The sequence below is a fragment of the Chelonia mydas genome, chromosome 1 (assembly GCF_015237465.2).
Source record: "Chelonia mydas isolate rCheMyd1 chromosome 1, rCheMyd1.pri.v2, whole genome shotgun sequence".
Taxonomy (NCBI): domain Eukaryota; kingdom Metazoa; phylum Chordata; order Testudines; family Cheloniidae; genus Chelonia; species Chelonia mydas.
The window spans coordinates 152924422-152945933 of NC_057849.1; positions in this window are offsets into that span (position 1 = coordinate 152924422).

Sequence of the window (21512 nt, forward strand, 5' to 3'; positions counted from 1 at the left end):
GGACAAGGAGCCAGGGCGGGGAAGAGACAGGATTGGGACAGGGACAGGTTGGGGCAGAAAGAGTCAAGCGTGTGGAAAATGGGCAGAAGATTCAATACCCACTAGAGCAGTGCTACTCAAAGTGGTGGTCTGTGGACCAGTCCCGGTCCGCGAGCCATCAGCTGCTGGTCTGCGCGCACATTGGAAAAAAAATGCTGGTCCCCCACATCAGATAGCTTGAGAAGCACTGGACTAGAGCACACCCCCCACCAGAGCCTAGAATGGAATTCAGGATTCCTGAGTGTCACTATTCCTCTGCTGTCAGCAAATATCTGTGAAATCCCCTGGCAAAGTATGTGTGTTGTCCCTCTGTAGTGATGATCCATGCAGAGGATGACAACCTCCTACTGCTATCAGTTTCTCTATTAATTTGAGTGGCAGAGGTCTGTGTGGTGGATCTAAAGGTTCTAAGCCTGCTGATGACCTATGTGGATGTCAATATGATGCCAGGTGATGAAATTTCTGTTTTTTTCTGTTTGTTTTTTAAAAAACTAGAAAATTTCACCAAAAAACAGTTAAAAGAACATTATTAAGGTTGGAAAATCAAGCAATTTAGGAAATGTCAGAATTAAGGTATGAGACCGGGTCCTGTGGAAAAAGTAGGATTTGATCATGTAATTAAAGACTGTCATAATGCAAACACAAGAAGGCTGAATTAAGGTTGCAGAGGTAATCTTAACTCTGGCATTTCCTAATTTTTTAGTGCTTGACTTTGCAACCGGTGTGTCTGTGTGTGTGTGTGTGAGTGAGTGAGAGAGGGAGACAGACAGACAGAGATGCAAGGGCTTCAGAAGACTTTACACCGTATCTTCTCAACTATAAAGAGGCATCTGTGGTCTACAGATGACTGCGCCTCAGTACCACTATGAGTTTTATCTAACTTCATAGCTGATTGATTGGAAACAGTATTGAAAAGCCTTATGCGTGTAGACTAACTGGTTAATAAAAGGCTAAAATGTCAAGATGCTACAAATAGCAGATGATGACAAGAGAGGAGTAGGTTTCAGAGTAACAGCCGTGTTAGTCTGTATTCGTAAAAAGAAAAGGAGTACTTGTGGCACCTTAGAGACTAACCAGTTTATTTGAGCATGAGCTTTCGTGAGCTACAGCTCACTTCATCGGATGCATAGCATATCGTGTACCTTCCCTATTTCTACAGGATACAACGAAAGCCTTAGATGAAATGGTCTCTTGTTAGCCTGCTTTCCTCTGGGCACAGAGTACTGTACAAAGCTGTCATCTCTTTCTTAAACTGCTCACAGAGATTAAGCTGCTGAAGTGAGGGCACTAAGAACACACTATTATGTTATGCAGAACATATTACTTTTCATGTACTAGGTAAGTCATGTCTCTGTTTCCAATTTAGTGGGACCAATTAAGATACTCTGTAGTTTTTGAATGGACCAAAGGCCGTTAGCTCCAGAAAATGGTTGCTTAGGGACACCTCAGAAAACAGCTGAGTTTAAAGTTGTTAAATATATGTTGAATGTTAAATATATTTTGTACCTATTCTGAACAAACCTATTGTGACCAATGCTTAATCTATTATTCAGGTGCATCATATTATGCTTTACCTAAGGAAGGCAAGGGTAAATGTGATCAGAATGACTCAATTTATATCTTCTCTACAAGTTGTTCTTAGCTATGCATTTTGCTCACTCTTAACTAAAGAGAGGAGTGTCTTTCCAAAATGTCTAGACAGGACCACACAAAATACTCAGGTTTTATAAGGTGGGAAGAGGAACTTGACATCCATTCAGTGTATTAAGTCTTTACTGTTGTCACCTTTAATCTAAAATTCTGTAACTGTGCTGACTTGATGTGGAGGAGAGTGTTTGTTGAAAAAGACAAAACATCCAGGTTTCAGTTTATTTGAACTTTAATATTGTGACATGGCTACAAACTACAGAAGAAAATATAAAATTGCTGCTTTGAACCCAAATCTCTCCATGGTGGCACCAGAATTTCAGACAGCTGAGCTCTGAATGAAGGGGTAGAGATTATCTTTTTGTTTGTGTAGAGTAGCACAAGGGGGTCCTGATCCACAACTAGGGCTCCTAGGCGTATGGTAATATAAATAATCAATAGTCAGATAATATTGTCTTTTCCTATGTCGTGTCTGGCTGGTAGGTCTTGCCCACATTCTCAGGGTCTAACTGATTGCCATGTTTGGGGTCAGGAAGCAATTTTCCCCCAGGACAAATTGGCAGAGACCCTGGGGATTTTACACCTTCTTCTGCAGCATGTGGCATGGGTCATTTGCTGGTGTAAATGGTGGGTTCTCTGTAACTTGAAGTCTTTTTAAATCATGATCTGAGGACTTCAGTAACTCAGACAGAGGTTAGGGGTCTATTACAGGGGTGGGTGAGTGAGATTCTGTGGCTTGCGCTGTGCAGGAAGGCAGACTAGATGATCATGATGGTCCCTTCTGACCTTAGTCTATGAGCGCTTCTCTTTAACTTCCTTTTTCTGGGGCAGTGGCGGAGTAGCCTTTTATGACATGAAACCATTGCCTTCCACTGGGTTTTGCAAGAGAGAAAAGTAGCTTTACTTTGTCCATACAGCCTTGTAGGCTTACATGTGCTGTTCACTACTGTGATTAGCCTATTTATAGCTGTCAGGTGATAGCTGTTTCCCATCTCGTTTATGTACAAACCTTCACCTATCCACAGGTGGTTTCTGTTTTGCTGTATGCAGCTCATCCTGGAACCCACTGCCGTTAGCTATTTTAGGTCAGGTCTACACTACAGAGTTAGTGGCAGCTTATGTCGACCTAACTATGGCAGTATCTACACTTAAATTTTACTCCCACCGATGTAATTGCCCCGCTACGCCAACTTAATAACTCCACCATTATGAGCAGCATAGAGTCAAGGTTAATGTAATTAGGTCAATGCAGTGTCAGTGTAGACACTTCCTTGCTTATGTCAACTGTTCCTGGCTTTCAGGAGCCATCCCACAATGCCCCCCCTGACAGTACAATCAATACCTGTGCTCATGGTGAGGACGCGCACTGCTGACCCAAGAAGCAAAGTGTAGACATGTACAAGCAATGTAATTACTGTGGCAGCTGTATGCCAACATAAATTAGGTTGACTTAATTTTGTAATGTAGAAATGGCCTAGCTTATCAGCACTTGACTCGTTGTCCTGCACCTTGTATAATCATGGAGACTAGTGCAAAGTAGTGTTAAATGCTGCTATTCTGATCTTGTATGTGTTTACATCCATTTTGCACTCACTTTGCGTTGGTCTTAATCCTTTTAATTAGGATTCAGTTCCTTACCACAATCCTCTTTGAAGTGATACCAAAGACCCCCTTTTAAAAGCTGTGTAGTTAGAATACCACCTGTCAGTCCTTAGGCAAACTTTAATTATGTACTGATAACCTACCTAAAACATGTTGTTTGAGCCCAATAAATTAGAAATATCCCTTGGCATGTTGCCATGTTTGTTGGTAATTCATGCTTCATATTGGTCAGGGTCTTCTTTTGAGGATTAGATAACTTGGTTAGGTATTAGGTCTTGGTTAGGTATATTGTCTTGGCATATTTGCCAGATTAAATTCATTTGGTTTCCTATCAGTCTGATAATCTCATCATATATTACATAGATATTACCATTACCTAGCTACTTCAAAGTTGGAATGTATTATGCTCTAGGAATCTTTTCCTATCAGTTTTGCCTTGCAGTTTAACTCTGCTACCTAACAGATAGCGATGTCACTTTATGAAATCTGGGGAACAGTGTGGCACAATAAGTAAGGCATTGACCTGGGAATCCAGAGACCTTGGTTCTGTTCTCAACTCTGGCCTGCTGAGTGACCTTAGCTTAGTCACTTCATTGTGTTGGTTTTTTCCATCTGTAAAATGGGGACAGTGATATTTATCCTCCTTTGTAAAGAGCTTTCATTGACAGATGAAAATGCTAGATGATCCAGTTGTCTGTCACTGACTGCAATGTCCTTTGGATCAGGCCCTGTAAGCATTATAAAGACTATTTTAAGAAAGTACTGTGGGGCAGTGATTAACTGTGCTCCATAGTGTACTCCTTTTAGGTGGGGTAGGTCTGCACAGTCATGGTCAAATGGAAATCACTCCATCACTGAAGGAATATAGGCAGTATGCAGTGTTTGCAGATGAGCTGCATACATAAAGCAAGTAGCCTGGTATATCATATACTTGTACTTCTGTTAGGGATGAGAGACGACAGCATTCCACAGAGATAGGGCCGGCCTTAGGGAAAATGGCACCCTGGGCAAACTTGTATTTTGGCACCCCTGACCCCTGCTGACTCCCCATCCAGCCTCCCATCCCCCCTGAGCCCCACTGCCTACCCCCGCCCCCATTGCCCCAAGCTCCCTTCTGTGGCCTTGCACCCCAGGACCACCCTGCTCCTTGCTTCTTGACCATGGCAGCCGAAGAGCGGCGGCTGCTGCCTGGGCACCTGGTTCTGAAGGCAGCAGTGCAGAAGTAAGGTGGCATGTTATGGTGTATTGTCACCCTTACTTCTGCGCTGCTGCTGGCAGCAGTGCTGCCTTCCGAGCTGGGCATCTGGAGAGCGGTGTCTGCTGGCCAAGAGGTGCCCAGAGGTGCCAGCACAAATTAAGCACTGATGGCACCCCCCTGACCATGGCCAGTGGTAGATTAGCCACTGGGGCCTGTGCCTAGGGGCCTGGCCAGTTGGGGGGGGGTCCACTGAAAAATGGGCACCCTCATGCCCCGACCCACTCCAACTGCCCTGCGCTTCTGCCAGGGAGCTGTCAGGAGCGCGGGGAGGACTGCAGGTGGAAAGAGTGGGGAGGGACCCCCACTTGCTCTGGCCCAGGGCCCTACAAACCCCTAATCCACCTCTGACCATGGGGCCCTGGGTGGTCGCCCCTGTAGCCCACCCATAAGGCGAGCCCTGCACAGAGAGATTTTCAGGATTTGGTTGTTTTGTTTTTTTTTAAATAAATAATCGCTAGTTTACTTTCTAGCAGAGCAAAGTAAGGAGCTGCAGGGCTATAACAACATGCTGTGAACGTTCCAGCAGCCAAACCCAAGTGGAAATACGGTAATTAAACAATGAAAAGTTTTCCATTTCCAATGTAACTTCTGCCCTTCATGGGATTGTTACGTGATCAGGCCTTTAATGTGTGAGGTTGTAAAAACCTGGAATGGTTTTCACCTCTAGAAAAAGCAAAGACGACATATGGAATACACTTTTTAAAAAGCCACTATTCAGGGCAGCTCATAAAGCACAGCAACATGTGTCTTTATCGCCCTGAATAGTTCTGGGGGTCATGGCAATGTGATCTGGTGGTTTTTTTTTTTTTTAAATCTAAAAGGAAGAGAATAAAATTGTAACTAGGACACCGCATAGCCCAGCCCAAATGCTTAAGAAAGAGTAGTGCTTTACAATCACATTAGTATCTCAATGCCAGGAGTCTATATTTAACAAGCCTTCCCTTCCTTCCACACCCATATGAATTCATTGGAATGCAGGGGAAAAATAAAAGCTCAACTGACTCATTAGGGGCTGATATGTAATTATCATCAATTAAAGGAAAGCTTCCAGAACTGCCATGCACTGTAATAAATGAAATTCAACTGAGCCCTGCAAGGCAGGACTATAACACTAACCCCAAAGTGTGTTTCTGCTCAAAACTAGGGCAGATTTGGTGGGGGGGGGTTTCTTTTTTTTTTAAGTTCTGAATACAATTATTTGTTGATTTGTCGTATAACACATAAATACGCTGTGTACAGAAGGATCATTATGTGAGCAATAACTGGCACTATTCTACAGGAAAACCTTCCTTCATTTCAGAGTCAGTAATTTACAAGCAATAAATCTAAGAAAAGGATTACAGGGGTGAGAGACAGAGGAAAAAATATCAGCAGGGACAAAATTGTTCTACCCTGACCAAATAATTTCATCTTCCATTGAAAGCTGGTGGCTGGTAAAAAATGAAGAGACAAAACTAACAGGTAAGGGTATGTTTAGAGCTGCTTCACAGAACTGGTTCTGATTCTACTGTATCTGAGTGAAAACAGGTTGGAAACTTGTATCCTGCTTATCCTGAAACCTTTCATTGTTGCTGGATATCATAGAGCTAAACCTAATGTTCTAGATTCAGAATAACATTTTCAGAAGTGGCTTAGGAGCCTAAGCAATTGAAAATCAATGGGACTTCGTCTCCCAAGTCACTTGAGTGCTTTTGAAAATTTTACCCTGGAACACTGACTTCCCAGTTTCTATTGTGGTTCCTTTTCTGCTATTTAAAAGATGCATTTATTTCTAAGCTTTAAAAAAATATTTCACACTGTATGTCTAGTATCATAATAGACCAGTAAGATATATAATGGGTGTTTTTCCCCATAAACGCTGATGGTACTGTACCTGATTCATCTAGTACCAATTTACTGATTTTAAAAAATTACATAATTTAATTGTCAACTCTTTGAGGCAGGGACTGTCATTATTATTTACTATTTGTATTTGGATAGCATATAAAGGCTCCATTGTGCTAGGCGCTGTACAAACACATATAATAAAACAAACCAGGTCTGTAAAGCATCCAGACCTTGATTGGAACCTCTCAGTGCTGCCACGCTACAAATAATAAATAGCCTCACAGTTCAAATTCAGATCTGGAGGTTAATTTGAATGGCCCTTTTCTGTGTATTATGAGGAACAAAAACTCTAACTAAATCCCTGTGGACTTGCACAGAAAGGAAAGTGGTTCAAAAATCAGATCTGAATTTTGCAGCTTGTGTCCATCTCTAATTGAAACATTCTATGCTTTGGAAATTATAAAAGAAAAAAGGAAGTTCAGAAAAACAAGATAACTTATGAAATGTCAGTGTAACATAATGTCCCTCTCAAATGTTAGTCTCTGAGCACGTAAAAAAAACCCCCAACCCACTGTATTGATATTTCAGAGCACACAAGCAAACTTATTGTCAAGTATGCACAGTGTCACAAGGAAGTCATTTCTGGCTATCACATGATGTAGGAGTCAGCAAGCACACTCATATGATCAAACTAGAGATATCTACAGTACAAGAAAGGATATTAATAAGCCATATTTTGATCCAATACCATTAATTTCTATCCAAGTGTTGAGTTGCTGTACCACACAGCTGGTTTATATATATTTTTATTGTGTGTTATCTACAAATAAACTCATATAGACACACATCTCCACTAACTAATTCTAATTTACCATCCTGTCATCCACCCTAAAATTGAATGAATCACAGAAGGTGGAGCAGAGGGGTGGGACAGGGATTATTCATCAAAAATACTTGAAAGGAAACCACGAAAGTAAAAGACAAAAATCCATTTATTCAGTCATCTTCTGACCTGTTGTGCTCTTCATTTTAAATGAATTTATTCCTGCACTTATGAAACTGGAACATCTGAGAACTGGGTACCAGACAAAAAAAATTTCTTTCCTCCTCGGACAAATTTGCTTAGTTCAGGAAAAGGAGCTGTTTTGAGTGAAAAGCTGTTTGCTTCTCCAAGCAATACTGTGTATGTTACAGCAGAGACAGGCCTGAAAGCTGAAGCTGAAATCTAGTTTGCTACGCCTGCACCTGCAGGTGTCTTGGAGCTCACTACCACAACAATGAGATATTTGCAGCCCTTATAGAAAAAAGTCCTGTGGGGTTAAATGGAAAATGATCACTTCCTCTAGGTGTGGGGGTTTTTTTTTTGTTTTGTTTTATTTTTTTGGTGGCATGATCTTGTAGAATTGAATAGCAAATGATATCACTGCCATGCAATTCTATAGGCTGTCTCAAAAACAATCATACAGACAAGCCCAACTAACCTATAGAAAGGTTGTTTTCTAATAAATTCTGTAGGTTATTAGAGTAAATTTTGTAGAACCCTACTGGTTTAAATTAAATTCTATACATCTTTTCCAAAAGGCAGTTGTAGGCAACCTCATGGTGTTATACCAATAAAATAAAAACCAGCAGGATCTTATTAAAGGGGAAAAGGCAAAATACCACATTTATTGTGAATACAGAAAGAATCATAGTAAGCAGTTAGTTACAGCTATAACATTCCATTCAATTTCTTATTTATTCACACATTCATTCATACACACACACACACAGAGGTTCTGCAAGGTTGTTATCATAGTTACCAGCCTTAGAGTTGCTCGTGTTAAGCCACTGGCCAGGTGGCCTGGACACGAGAGGGAGCAGGGCCTTGTCAGATGCTCATCTGATGCTCCTGGAAGTTGGTTTGCAGAATCAGACCCCAAAGTTCTCTCTTTCTAGAGTCCATTTTTATAGGAATTTATTCCTATGCCAGTCTATGGGAATTGCTTCATCATGCTGTTGCTAAATCAATCAGCAGATAGCACATTCCTGACGGCTCCGTGCTGCCAGATGTTATCTTGTTCTTTGGTTCTCCCATCCTTGAGGCGGTTGGGTGGATTCCAGTCTGCCCTCCGGGGTCCTCTGGTTATTTCCACTTGACGCCTTCTTCAGCCGATGGACACTGGATTCTTAGGCTGGCACCTCCCTGATCATTCAGTTATTATCCACACCAAGCATCCATCCACATACATCCTCTATCTCTATTTTAATCACAATTGTTAATACAACAAAAGGGCGGGGAGTCTCTGGGTGCTGTTTCTGTTGTTACAAAGTATCACTTTGAGAACAGACTCTGTCTTAGGATGTACTAACACAATTAGCAGCTTGCAAGTTTCACACAGAGGGGGAGAGAAACCAAGAGACCAAAAACCAAGAGACCTCTTAATTAGTAATACCCTGGGATTTAAACTATGGGGAATCAAACCCATTTGTGATTTTAATACAGAACTTCTTTAATATGATCCAACGACGGTCACCAGCAGAAAATCAGAAAATAAAATTCTCTGCGAGTGTGATATGATGGCCAAGAATTTGGCTCACTATCTGGCATACACTAGGTGAAAGTCTTAGTTATTCTATTTGTGTTAAGTTTAAACCCTGCAAATTTGCCATGGAAACCATTTCTTTCTCTTTTTTTGCTGGTGAGATAGAAAACGTGGTTGAGTGACTGAGAGATGGAAAGTACAAAAAAGAAGAAAAAAAATCTTAAAGTGAGAGAAAAAGAGAAGTGTGGGGGCGGACGATGACTGAAGTGTGGGGGGGACATGCACCACAGATCCCAGTAGTGGGTTAGCACAGGGCAGGTGCTGTTAACAGTGGGAGGGTCTGGGTATAGAAGCACAATCCCTCCTCCTTCAGAAAATGAAAAATGGCTAAAAAATAATAAGGTAAGGGAAAAGGGATGACCCACTTAGTGTGTGTGTGTGTGTGTGTCTGCAGATGGGAGGGGGGAGTAAGACAAGGCAGAAGATGAAGTTCTCACACCCATGTGGGCTGACTCATGGAGTGAATTTGATGATAGCAATAATATGATATGGGTTATTACAACAGAGTCAAAGGAGGCAGACGCTCAGAAGAAAACTGTGAAAAGAACTCTGGCAGCAAAGGTCTAAAAGTAAATAAGACAGACCTCTATCCTGTAGTTTTTAAACTACTCAGTCGGTGTCTCTCTCCCATCAGGTGCTGGTTGTGCTGTCAGACCCTCTCTATCATCTAGTGACCTTCCCCTTCTCCCACATGCTTAGTGCTGAAATATAAACCCAGAGCATTTTAATTTTAAAAAGCAAAGAGAGCATTATTTATTTATTGGAGGAAGGCTCTGAGGTGTTACAGTGGCCCACCAGCAAAGCAGAAGCAAAGGGAATGACACATTGCCAGCCTGGGAACACAAGCCTCCTCTGCCAAGACTTTGGTTTTGATTCTTCACTGATTTGCATGGTGTCTGATCATTTTACATCTGTGCAAAGTAGGTTCCAAATGAAACCGAATCAGAATGGGGGCATTTCACACCCACTTTGCACAAATGTAAATGATCGCGCTAGGTGCCAAGCTGTGCAGAGGCAGGCTCTGTATCTATCTTTGTCTTTTTTGCTGAGAGTCAGATCATGTAAATTTTATCTGGCTGGCAGAAGAGTCTATTGGTGAAAAATCAACGCTACTTCTTTTCTAGCCCAATTTCTAGATCAAAATTGTTCATGTTAAGTCTGATTCCCCAAACTCAGTATGATACACCAGACTAATCTTTTATGATCCATCTGCCGCTAATATGAACCCTGTGGGGTCCTTTCTTTCCCCTTTTCTGATCCCAGGTTTTACAGCTAGTCTCCTATATAAATCTACTCCCCTCACGTGAACTTTCTGAATCCCACTCTCCACAGCTGTAGAATTTCATCATCCTTTTGTTGGCATCACAGCACACGTGTGTTTACTTTAAATGTACTTTGTTAAAGAAAGTCAAGTTTACCTCATCAACCATGCTGAATTTTTAAAATCATTTTTGATTTGTTCCCTCTTGTTATATGGGAGAGCTTTCATATGAGGAGAGATTAAAAAGTCTGGGACTGTTCAGCTTCAAAAAGAGACGACTAAGGGGGGATATGAGAGAGGTCTATAAAATCATGACTGGTGTGGAGAAAGTGAATAAGGAAGTGTTATTTATGGCTTTGCATAACACAAGCACTGGGGGTCAGCCGACTAAATTAATAGGCAGCAGGTTTAAAACAAGCAAAAGGAAGTACTTCATACAATGCACTGTCAACTTGTGGAATTTGTTGCCAGGGGATGTTGTGAAGGCCAAAAATATAAATGGGTTAAAAAAATTAGATAAATTCTTGGAGGATAGGTCCATCAGTGGCTATTAGCCAAGATGGTCAAGAACACAATCCCATGCTCTGGGTGTTCCTTAATCTCTGACTGACAGAAGTTGGGACTGGATGGTAGGAGATGGGTCATTTGAAAATTGCTCAGTTCTGTTCATTCCCTCTGAAGCATCTGGCACTGTCCACTGTCTGAAGACAGGATACTGCGCTACATGGACCATTGGTCTGACCCGCTATGGCCATTCTTATGTTTCAGTTGCTCTTGCACTAGAGTAGCTCATGACAGATGTGAAGTGAGACACAAAGATGCAAAGTGAGCTAAAAGGATGATTAGATGCCCATAGCAGATTGGCACAAACTTACATTATTCTGCACCGTTGTTTCTATTATTGTGGTACATAATGCACAATGTTCAATAGTCCCCAAACTCTCACCTTCATCTGTTGGAGCTACCAATGCATCATCTTGCAATTTAGGGCCAAATTTTGCATCTTTACTCCACAACTCCAACATCACAACTCCAGTTGAACTCCAGGGACTGAAGGATTTAACCATGGTATGTAAGACTCACAAGACTTGAAGTCATATAATCCTCAATATTCACAGACTAACATGCTCATGTCTACAGTTCAGGTGATGATAATGATTGTTTATTTATTTTATTTACTACTTTATTTGTATTGCAGTAGTTATGGACCAGGGCCCCATTGTGCTAGGGGCTGTACATAGAACAAAAAGATGGTCCCTTTCCCAAAGAAGTTTACAATCTAAGTATTATCTATAGTTAGGCACTTTATAATTGTTATAAGCAGACTGAAATTGCTTTACTTATAATTATCACCCAAGAGATCTTCCATAAAATAGGCAATTGAATTTTTCTGCAGGAAAAATAATCCTGCTATGATGTTCATGCAATTATCTCACTTGTAAATAAGCTACAAGTACTCTTCCTACAAAACTAGCTTTCCTTGTACTTTACATTGATGTGAAATATTGTATATGGTACTTCTATGCATTCAGTATTGGAATAACCGATTGTTCTGAATGTAATAAGGATTTGTTTTTATTTCTTTTTTGAATCACTGAATATCAGCTTGGGGGCTAGTAGACAGGTTAGCGATTTTGAATAACTGTTTGTCAGTCATAAGTAGGAAAGTCTGTCTATCTTCTTCCCTCCCCTTCCTGCCCCACAAAAGGTGTGTGTGTGTGGAATCAAGATTCAGAGCTTTTCTTCAGGACTCTGGGGGTGATCATGAACTTTTGAGGTGAGAAGTCTATTGTTCTATCTATGGTACTTACATGATGCCTGTTAATGTGATATCTCTGTGCCTCACAATCTTCAATGTAGTTTATCCTCACAACATCTCTGTAAGGTGTGGTGGTGGTGGTATCCCCATTTTACCGATGGAGAACTGAGGCACAGCGAGATGAAGTGACTTCCCCAAGGTCTGTCCCCAGGATGTCTGGCAGAGTAGAGAACTGAATTCAGGTCTTGCGAGTCCCAGACTAGTGCCCTAACCACTGGACCATCCCTCCTCTCTATAAACTGTTTTATGCTAAATATTAATCTTGCTTGATTGTCCTTTTGCAAAAAACATGAATTTGGGCACAGCCTCCTTAGGCTTTCCTGCAGTAGTAGACTCGCTTTCACACATTCAAAAAGGGAAAAGAAGCAAACCCTCTTCTCAGCAGCAGGGAAGAAAGAGAACAATGTTACGTTACTGTGGTCATTTCCTAGTTGCAGGAGGAGCTACAGTGATGGGGGCCATACCAGAACCTTGATAGATCCCTTAGCAGAGCAGAGACTGGGAAAACTGCAGAGCCGATGCCCTCACTTCCTGTGAGGAGATTCAGTGACACCTGAGAGCACCTCACAGCATCACAGAAACACTCGAGAGAGAGGGAGTAATCAGAATGAGGGAAAGGGGTGGACAAACTATCATCCTAGAATGGCATGATGTGAAAACTCCCCACTCCCACTGCCTTATTTCCCTCTTACGTTACAGCATGACAGAAAAACCTGACCAGAGTTGGGAAAGCTGGAGATCTCTTGCTGATAGATATTAATTGACAGTCAGTTCTTGCATAATATTTTTCTAATGTTCCAGTTCTTTTTTGGTAATACAGTATTTCTTTCAATATATTCTTAGCTCAGTCACTGTGGTGTAAATTCCAAAGCGCTTACATCCTAAAGGACATAACTGGTGGATGAAACGAACAAGCTGGGTGGGGTGGGGGTGGAGAGAGAGAAGCTAAAAACTACGATAGACCGTTCACATGCCTAGTCACTGTCAGGTTGTAGTTTACCATATGTATTATGGCAGAGGTGAGTATTAAGGAGGCTAAGGTGGTGACTTTACAGATCTGGAATGGGAGCTTTTCCCACTCAAAAGGGGCAGCATGGGGAAAAAGTGGGAAAGTATTTGTCAGAGAAGTGAAAGATCAAGGCTGTCCTCATTGGCAAAGCTAGGGAGGGCGCAGATTTTGTGATAAGTTGGTTAGGGAGGTGGGACTAACACACGAAGAGCAAGAAGTTTGTGTTTGACATGGTGGAAAGAAGGAGCCAATGGATTAACTTTTGGCGAGGGAGTGACAGCATCAAACCAAGAGGATGATCTTGGCAAAAGCATTTTGAATTGATTTGAAGGGGGTGAGTTTGCCAGCACTGACACCAGAGAGGAGGAGATGGCAGTAGTTGAGGGGTGAAATGATCAGGGCATAGACAGGAGTTCTGGCACCGTAAGCAGAAAGAAGTAGTCTGGTATTGGAGATGGTGCAGGGCAAGAGGCAGTACATTTTAAACCTGCTCTCAATGTGTGGATCAAAGGAGAAGTAGATTTTCTCTCTGGGTTTCCCTTCCTTATTAATGAAGAGCCTGCATTTAAAATTGGATGTAAATTTAAGATGTATTTGTTCAGGAAAAAAGAAAAGAACTTTCTTCACACTTATGAAAATCATTGTTTTAAAGTAGCATTTTGAAATGTTGGAAGGATATTTGAATGAAGTCATTTTCACATGTAGCACCTTGGAGATGTGTTTTTCATCATGTATTTTCATTAAGCGCTATACACAGAAAATTTTTACATATTGTATTGATCCATAATATAACAACCCCTCATCTGGATCTTCAGTAGGTTTTGAACCCGATCCCTTGAGTGCCAAAAGCTGAGCATCTTCCACTGAAACTAAAGGAGTAACGCCTCTAGTTAGCAGTTCTGGTAGACTGTGTGGCCCAATCACTAGAGGGTGCTGCTCTGCTAGTCTGGTGTCAATAGTATATCAAATGTTATTCTGACTTCTGTCTGTTTGTCAGCACCTAGTGGTATGGGGCCCCACGCTGGGTGACTTATAGGGGCTGTTGCAATATAAATGTTTAATAATCATTATGAAAACTGGATATGGAGAGGTCTGTATGGAATCTGCTGCAGTGAGCACACTACAGTAAAGGGGATTTTTTTTGTTACCTTTTCTCTCAAGAGAAACAGAATTTACTGCAGAGGCTAGTTCTGCCCAGTGTGAAAGTAGCAAAGGCTGCCCTCCATTATGGGACACACACAGCACCCATAACAGAGGGCAGGATATGTTTGGAGATGTGTAATCTGTTTGAAAAGTTACCACTCTGTCACCTCCTTATCTTTTCCTTGTACACACAGGCCACCATGAGACCACTTGCTCTTGACCTTTTCTCATACCTGATCTCTGCAAAGGAAATCCTCTCTATTAATCTTTCCTTCCTTATGTGCCAGGAGTCCTGTAACCCAGGGTTCATGACACACCACATCCTCTCCATGGCCCAACTCTCATGCAAGTCAACTGGCAGTGTGTTTGCTTACCCTAAATCACAGATAACATTGCAATTTGACAATAGTGGTGGGCAAAGTGGAGTTGCCCTGAATTTCAATTGTTTTACTCTTCACGTTGTACTTATTCCTCACTAAGAGCAGATTTGTTTGGAAACCTTGCCCCAACTTGCCGGTGAATTGGGAGCTGCTCTCAGACGGTTAGAAAAACCCAACACAAAAAACCATGCGTATATGTACCATTTTGTCTCAGTGTTCAGACCAGAATCATCTTAACAGCCAATACAAGAAGAGACTCTTGGCATTCTGTTTAGAATACAAAGGGAAGAGCAGAATAAGGAACATAGAACTGGGACCAGAACTAGGTCCATTCTAGAACTGGACGAAAACAATGAAGTTTTACATGAGCATTCTCTTGATTTGGTTCTAGGACGTTTCATGACCTAAAAAGTTCTTATTCTGCAGAATGATCATGAGCACTTTAGCACTGAAAACATTCCAACTTTAATGCTTTTTGTGTTTTCAATGATAACTGATTTTCACCTGAGTCATTTCAACATTTGAAAATAGGAACTGTTGTCGAGGAAAAACTTTCACCAGATATGGTTCTAAATTCAAAAGGCAAAATAAGAAATGTCACTGGGTGAAACTGGATCTTTTGTTCAAAAAGATCAAGGTTCTGAATTGCAATTTGAATTCATTTACATATTCAAATTCGTTTCAGCACTGTATCCCAGACTGAAAATTACCATAAAGCTCCATTTACTGCGCATGTTGGAGATTTAAATTCTTTGTAAAATAACTGCATGTTTTCTCAATTACAGTACATTGTATGAGGCAAAAATCTATTCATGAAGGTCCTGATCCTGCAAAGACTTAGATACATGTTTAACTTTTATACACTGTGAGTAGTCCCATTGACTTCAGTGGAGCTACGTAAGTTACAGCGGTTGAGGAACTGGCCCTTACAGTTGTGTCTATCATTAAATGTCAAGAGCAACCTGGATGGGAAAAAAACCTCTCCAAATATCACCCTGGAACTGAAGAATTATCAAGTAATCAGCAGGACCCATTCCAAATTATTTATCACGTTTAATCGTATTGAAAGAAATGTTAACATATTAAACTATGAAGGAAATGACATTAATTCCAATAATTCATTTGTTGTTTGCAATACAATTTCCATGCTTTATCAATACTAAAGAATGTTAATTTATTTCCTTGATAGGGGCCTTTCCACATCTACATTTCCTGACTCACATCTTTATTACATTATTTTTATGTTTCTCAGAAAGATGACCATAACTTGAATTTTTTTTTCTTGCAATAATGCCAAGACCCTTGTCTGACCTGTTTGTCTTGTATGTAGTGCCACTGTCTTTCTGCTAGTAAAAGACTGTGGAGTCTGTTCAGTCTGAGCTGGCCGCAGTATTGCCATTCTTCATTCACTTTTGTCCCTGCCAGTCCTGCAATTCTATGATCTGCCTTTTCAGTACTTCTCCAAAGTGCCAGAGACATCAGGAAAAATCAAACCCAATGCCCTGCTGAGATTCAGATGAAAAGTTGCAGAGTGTGGCACATTTTTCATATTGTTTGTGGAAACTGTGTCCATGGTGATTTTCATAAAATCTTCACTAACAATTGTAGGTGAAGGACCCTTTCTGTACTGAATGGAGCTGTGTGCTTTGTCACAGAGCATGTTACATTTGTTTGGCTTGTGTGTTTACTGATGGCTTGGTTAAGATCACTGTTATTACCTTCAGCTCCTAACAATGCACTGCACCGCTGAGCCCACACAGAGGGTATCGTCCTTGAATGCAAAGATACTGTCAAGCTGTAACCATGCAGCGCTAATCTTAATTTCCTGAGCAACATTAACGCCTCTCTTTAGCAAGGACAGCGCAGGTCACATTTCTTTCTTTCCCTCCATCTGATTCACAAAGCTTTTAAGAGATCACTTCAATTTCTACGATATCAAGCAGAAATAAGGATTACCAGAGTTGGCTGTAAGGATAAACAGCCACTATCTGGTGTATCGGATTGGATGAGGTGCTAGCAGTTGCTGTAGCTTTGTTTGTCTCATATGAAATGGTTGGTAATCTTCTGTTTCTTCACATTTAGAGAACTGCTGCTCACTAGAACTGCCAGATATTTTTAACCACATAGAGACAGAGATTCCAACATGGAGCTTATTACAACTACATTACCATGATGTCAATGAAGTGTGGCCATTTCAGCTATATAGATGTATCTTTCTTTTTTAGAACAGTTCTCTTGGTTTGGTTAGACAGTCATAATAAGAATACTCTGTTCATCTCTAGGCAAATATGCTGCCAAACTGCCTGCCTCCAACATTGTCCTTACTGGTTGCAAACTGGGTCTTGAAAAGAGATCCTACCAAAAAGCCACAAGTGTAGAACATGATTTTGTACTACTCAATGGTGCAGCTAGAGCTAGGCAAAATATTTTGACCAAAACTTTTTAGGGAGAGAAAAATGCATAATTGGTGACACCAAAACATTTCATGAATGTGTGTTGATTTTGCTTAATTGTTTTGGTGGAAAACTCTTTTCCGGTTTTCTTCAAAATTTCTAAATTGCAATTTTCTGTTCCAAACTATTTGTTTTGAAATTTATTTTTATTTTTTTTTTAATGTAAGAGATGTGACAAATGCTTGAAAATGAAATGTTTAGTTTGACACAGAATTTTTGTGTGTGACTTTTTGATTTGCCAAACAGTTTTTTAAAAATTAATTTTTGGTTTGACCTGAAATGGTTTCTTTCCCACCTGCCCCCAATTTTTCAAAATTGCCAGTGAACCAAACAATCCATTTTTTGCACAGAACTGCCTGCAGCTAACTGTGTGAGGGTGCTCCCCTGTGCTGTCAATTGCAAAGTCTGGGGCTTCTTACCTAATTATATTGGACGAAGCCAGACCAAAATAAAAGGGAAGAATAACAATGGAGAAGACAAATATGGCAAGCATTTCTCATTGGTATTTTCCTACCTGCCAACAGTAGATTGAGTTCATACTAATAACCATGCAGTGGTAGGTGATTTGGATTAATAAGCCAAACAGATACCGCAGGAGTTTAAAACAGAGGGAGTTTTTCTTTTTAGATAAAGATTTTATTAGATAACGGCTGACCTCAGAAGGAGAGGTGGAGTCGGGGCTGCTCTAAGTTGTGCCTACTGGTTATGGTTCCCAAGGACCCATAGGCCAGCTGAGGACACCCTTTCAACCCTTCCTGATTCCAACAAACTCCCTGTGTTCAGGGATGTAGGGAAGAGGCATAGCAGCTGCCTACACTAGCTCTATGCCCACTGAGGACTACCCCCAGGTTGGGAGAATCCCCTGAAAGGGGCATGTGGGTGGTTTCTGCTGCTTTTGCACTGCCTGTGTGGCACAAAGTTATGTGCCTGACGATCATCAAAGCAAATAGTTTGTTTGTTTTTTCATTTATTTTTTTAATAGTGAATTCTGCACTGCCTGCCATGTATCACCTTTCCTGACAAAACCCTTTTTCTCATGACAAGTAACTATCCCTGAGGGCCAGTTACATAACCTATTGCTGGTCCTGCTGCTCCGTGTTTATACTGCTTGAAATCTTGATCCCCTGTAGAGATCACATTGTGTAGCCTACTGGCAGAAAACAAAAGCAGCTTCCTATACAAAATACACAAGCCTTGCTTCTGGGCTCGCATGCTTAGGCAAACGCCCATCTGCGTTTTGGGACTCAAAGGAAGAGCGCTATTAATACCAACATTCCAGGTGAAGCGTGGCTCATAATTGCAAACCCCTCCCCCCCCCGTGCAAAAAAAAAAACCGCCCCCCAAACCCTATGCTCCTAATAAGGAGAAAAGAATCTGCTTCACTACCTTGTATTATTTCCATGTGTTTAGAATGTTAAATAACCGGCCCAGTTTAAACTCAAACAGCTACTGTAGCTACCAGTGTCCTAGCAAATGTTTTAAAGTTTTTCACAAATTCACACATTTGCAGAGGACAAATGAAAGGTACAGGGATTGTCCTATTCTAACAAGGCTGCTTCTGCCTCTGTTATAGAGAGAGAGCGAGTGCCTTTCTTAAAGAGCTGTGTTCGGCAGTGGAAAGGCTACTTGTGTAGTGTTAAAGGCCCAAGTTCTGGCTAAGAAGAATAATATATGGCATTCTCTCTTTTGGAACCACTTGGTGGTGAGATGTATGTGCTCTCTTCCCTCAACCTTTTATTCTCCTGTTTCTCTCCCCCTCGACGTGGTTATGGATTAATTCATTCTCCTTTCTCTCTCTCTCTCTCTCTTAAATGTGGTTGCACAGTCAGCTAGTTATGATGGCAGGGCAATTGCTCATTGGGTGCTAATGGGGCTAAATCCCAGCAATAATGCTAGAGCCAGAGCTGTCTGCCAAACGGTAGACACTGGGTAAAGTGGCTCACGTCTCACAGTGTGCAGTACACCTGGGCTACCACTGGAGGACAACCGGTCCTACGGCACATGGACTGCCAGCAGCAGGAAGAGGAGGGAACACAGGCTTGCAAGAGGGGCTAATTCAGGTTTTCCCCCACAAAGTACAGGGAGCCATGCATGTGCTCCCTGCCAGCTCTGGAGTCCCTGCAAGCAGCAAAAGGAAGAGGCACAAAGCACAGAATACAAGCATCTGTGTGACTAAATCAGATCAGTCTCCACCCCCACAGAGACCAAGTACAGGGCTTGCTGCTGCTACTTGCTCTGATTCTGCAGTTCTAGTAATAAGTCCGGGGTTTCTGAACTCAGGCAGAGGGAGACGGGCGGGGTCAGGTGGGGGCAACGTGTTCTTAGTGTGGAAGGTTGTGTGTGTACTGGGTGTGGAGGTTGGGGAGAGTTGTTCTGAGCCTAGGGATGTGGGGTGGAAGAGGAGTCAGCACTGAGGGTGTAGCTCAGCATTGTATCATGATCAGGGAGGAAGGTGAGGTGTTCTCAGCCGGGTTGGGTAAGGGATGTGTGGCTACTGGGGTGTTTCTCAGCAAGTGGAGTTTGAAGGTGGCGAAATGAAGGAGCTTGGGAAAGTTCAGAGCCTGAAGAGGAGGGCTGAGTGTAAGGTGGGGTAGAGTCAATGGGTGAATGACGGTCTAAGTGGGGAGAGAGTAAGGGGGATGATATAGCAGCGCAGGGACACACCCAGAAAGTTTCCACATGGTACACACAACCGAACAGCAGTCACCCTGAGTGGCAGCTCAGCTCTTGTTCCAGGGGCTGGGCCACGCTCCAGGTGATGCGAACTGGCCCACAGGGTCACAGTGTCATTCAGGTTTGGCCCAGCCGTTTCTCTGCCATGACAGAGGATATTACTGGGCCAAATTTTACAGTGCCATTGCAACCTGGTGCACAGGGTCACAGTGCCACTTATGTTTGGCTCGATGGCCCCCCGTCAAGGGGTCCCTGAGCCAAACCTGAATGGTGCTGCAATCCCACACACCTCTAAAATGGGGGGGGGGGCAGACAAACTGATCCTTTTGCCCCCCACTCAGGCTGCCCTGCTCCCCTATGGCACATAATGTGCATATGGCTGTGGGCACCACTGGAGTAGCGTAAGAGCAATATTGGAAGATGGAGAAATTCGGGATTGGATTGGACAATGAAGGGGTCACAGAGGGAGAAATGTTTTCCCTTCCCTAACCATTACTGTGAAAAGTTCCATTTTTCATACCTTACCTAACCAAAACTCTTCCCTGTGATAACCCAACCTCCTTACCATGCCCAATTAATAAAACCTACAGGAAAGGTTAGGAGGGGTGCGCATGTGTATGCGTGAGATGGAGGGAACAGCTTGCTACCTGCAGCCTTGCCACTTACTTTGGGCACCAGTTGCTGCTTTCTAATGGAATTCAAGAGGAAATACCATTTCTTGGGGCATTTAAAATTAGACTGAACAAAGCATATGAAAAAATACTATCAGGAATAATCCTGGTCTAGCAAGTGATGGGGACGGGACGAGAAGATCTATTCAGACTTTCCTATTTTTGGCTTCTATAGTTCTCTAACTCCACAGAAGTGTGCATAATGTCCTGCCTAGTATTAATGGATACCACCTGCAAGATTCTGATCTCAGTTACATCAGAGTATGTCTGGAGCAACTCTGTTGACTCACTTTACTGCAAGGGTCGATTCCCTCCCCCCCATCAGTAGAAAATGTTATTTTTACAGATATTTCATTTGAAGCGTTTTAGAGCCTTTTGGCTAGAGTTTAAGAGAATGATGTTTGTTTTTTGCAAATAACTTGAATGAAGCCTGGAGCAGAGCTGTAAAATAATAATTCAGATTGATAAAAAAGCTTTCAAGTTTGCTGAAAATTTTAGCTGTATTGTTAATGTAGGAACGGCTGTAAATCCTGAGCCAAGGTATGTGCTATACTATGATAAAATCTTCAGTTACCAATTCACAACCAGATCTTCTCTTCAAGGCTAAGTACTATGGTCATATTTTTAGTTACCAGTTTGCTAAGAGAGCTACTTATCTCCAGGGTAAAGTAGTTTTAAGAAATCTTTTTTTTTTTTCCAAAGGTCTTGAATATATTTATTCCATGACCTAACTAAGTTAATGCATCTGCATCACCAAAGATTTATGTATTGTATTTTAAAAATTAACTCATGGATATAAGAGTTATAGGGGTTCAAACTGGGGATAAAAAAATTACAATGAGGCGCCACATCCATTTGATAAACAGAAGAATTTTCTCTGCAAACTAAGATTTATCAAGATTCTTTTTCAACCAGTCCTGATATTTGGCTTATATTATATGTAGCCTTCTGGAGTTACATAAACTATTGGTCAGAATAATTATTAATTCCTGTTTTCTTTCCTGTAACACCTAGAATTTTGATGACTTCATGAAAGGTTTGTTAATCATATGTTTGACTCTATTCCTCAAAAGATAAGAACTGGACTGAATTTATCTATACTTTTTTTGTAGCCCTTCGAATTTTGATTAATTTTAGAGCTAGAG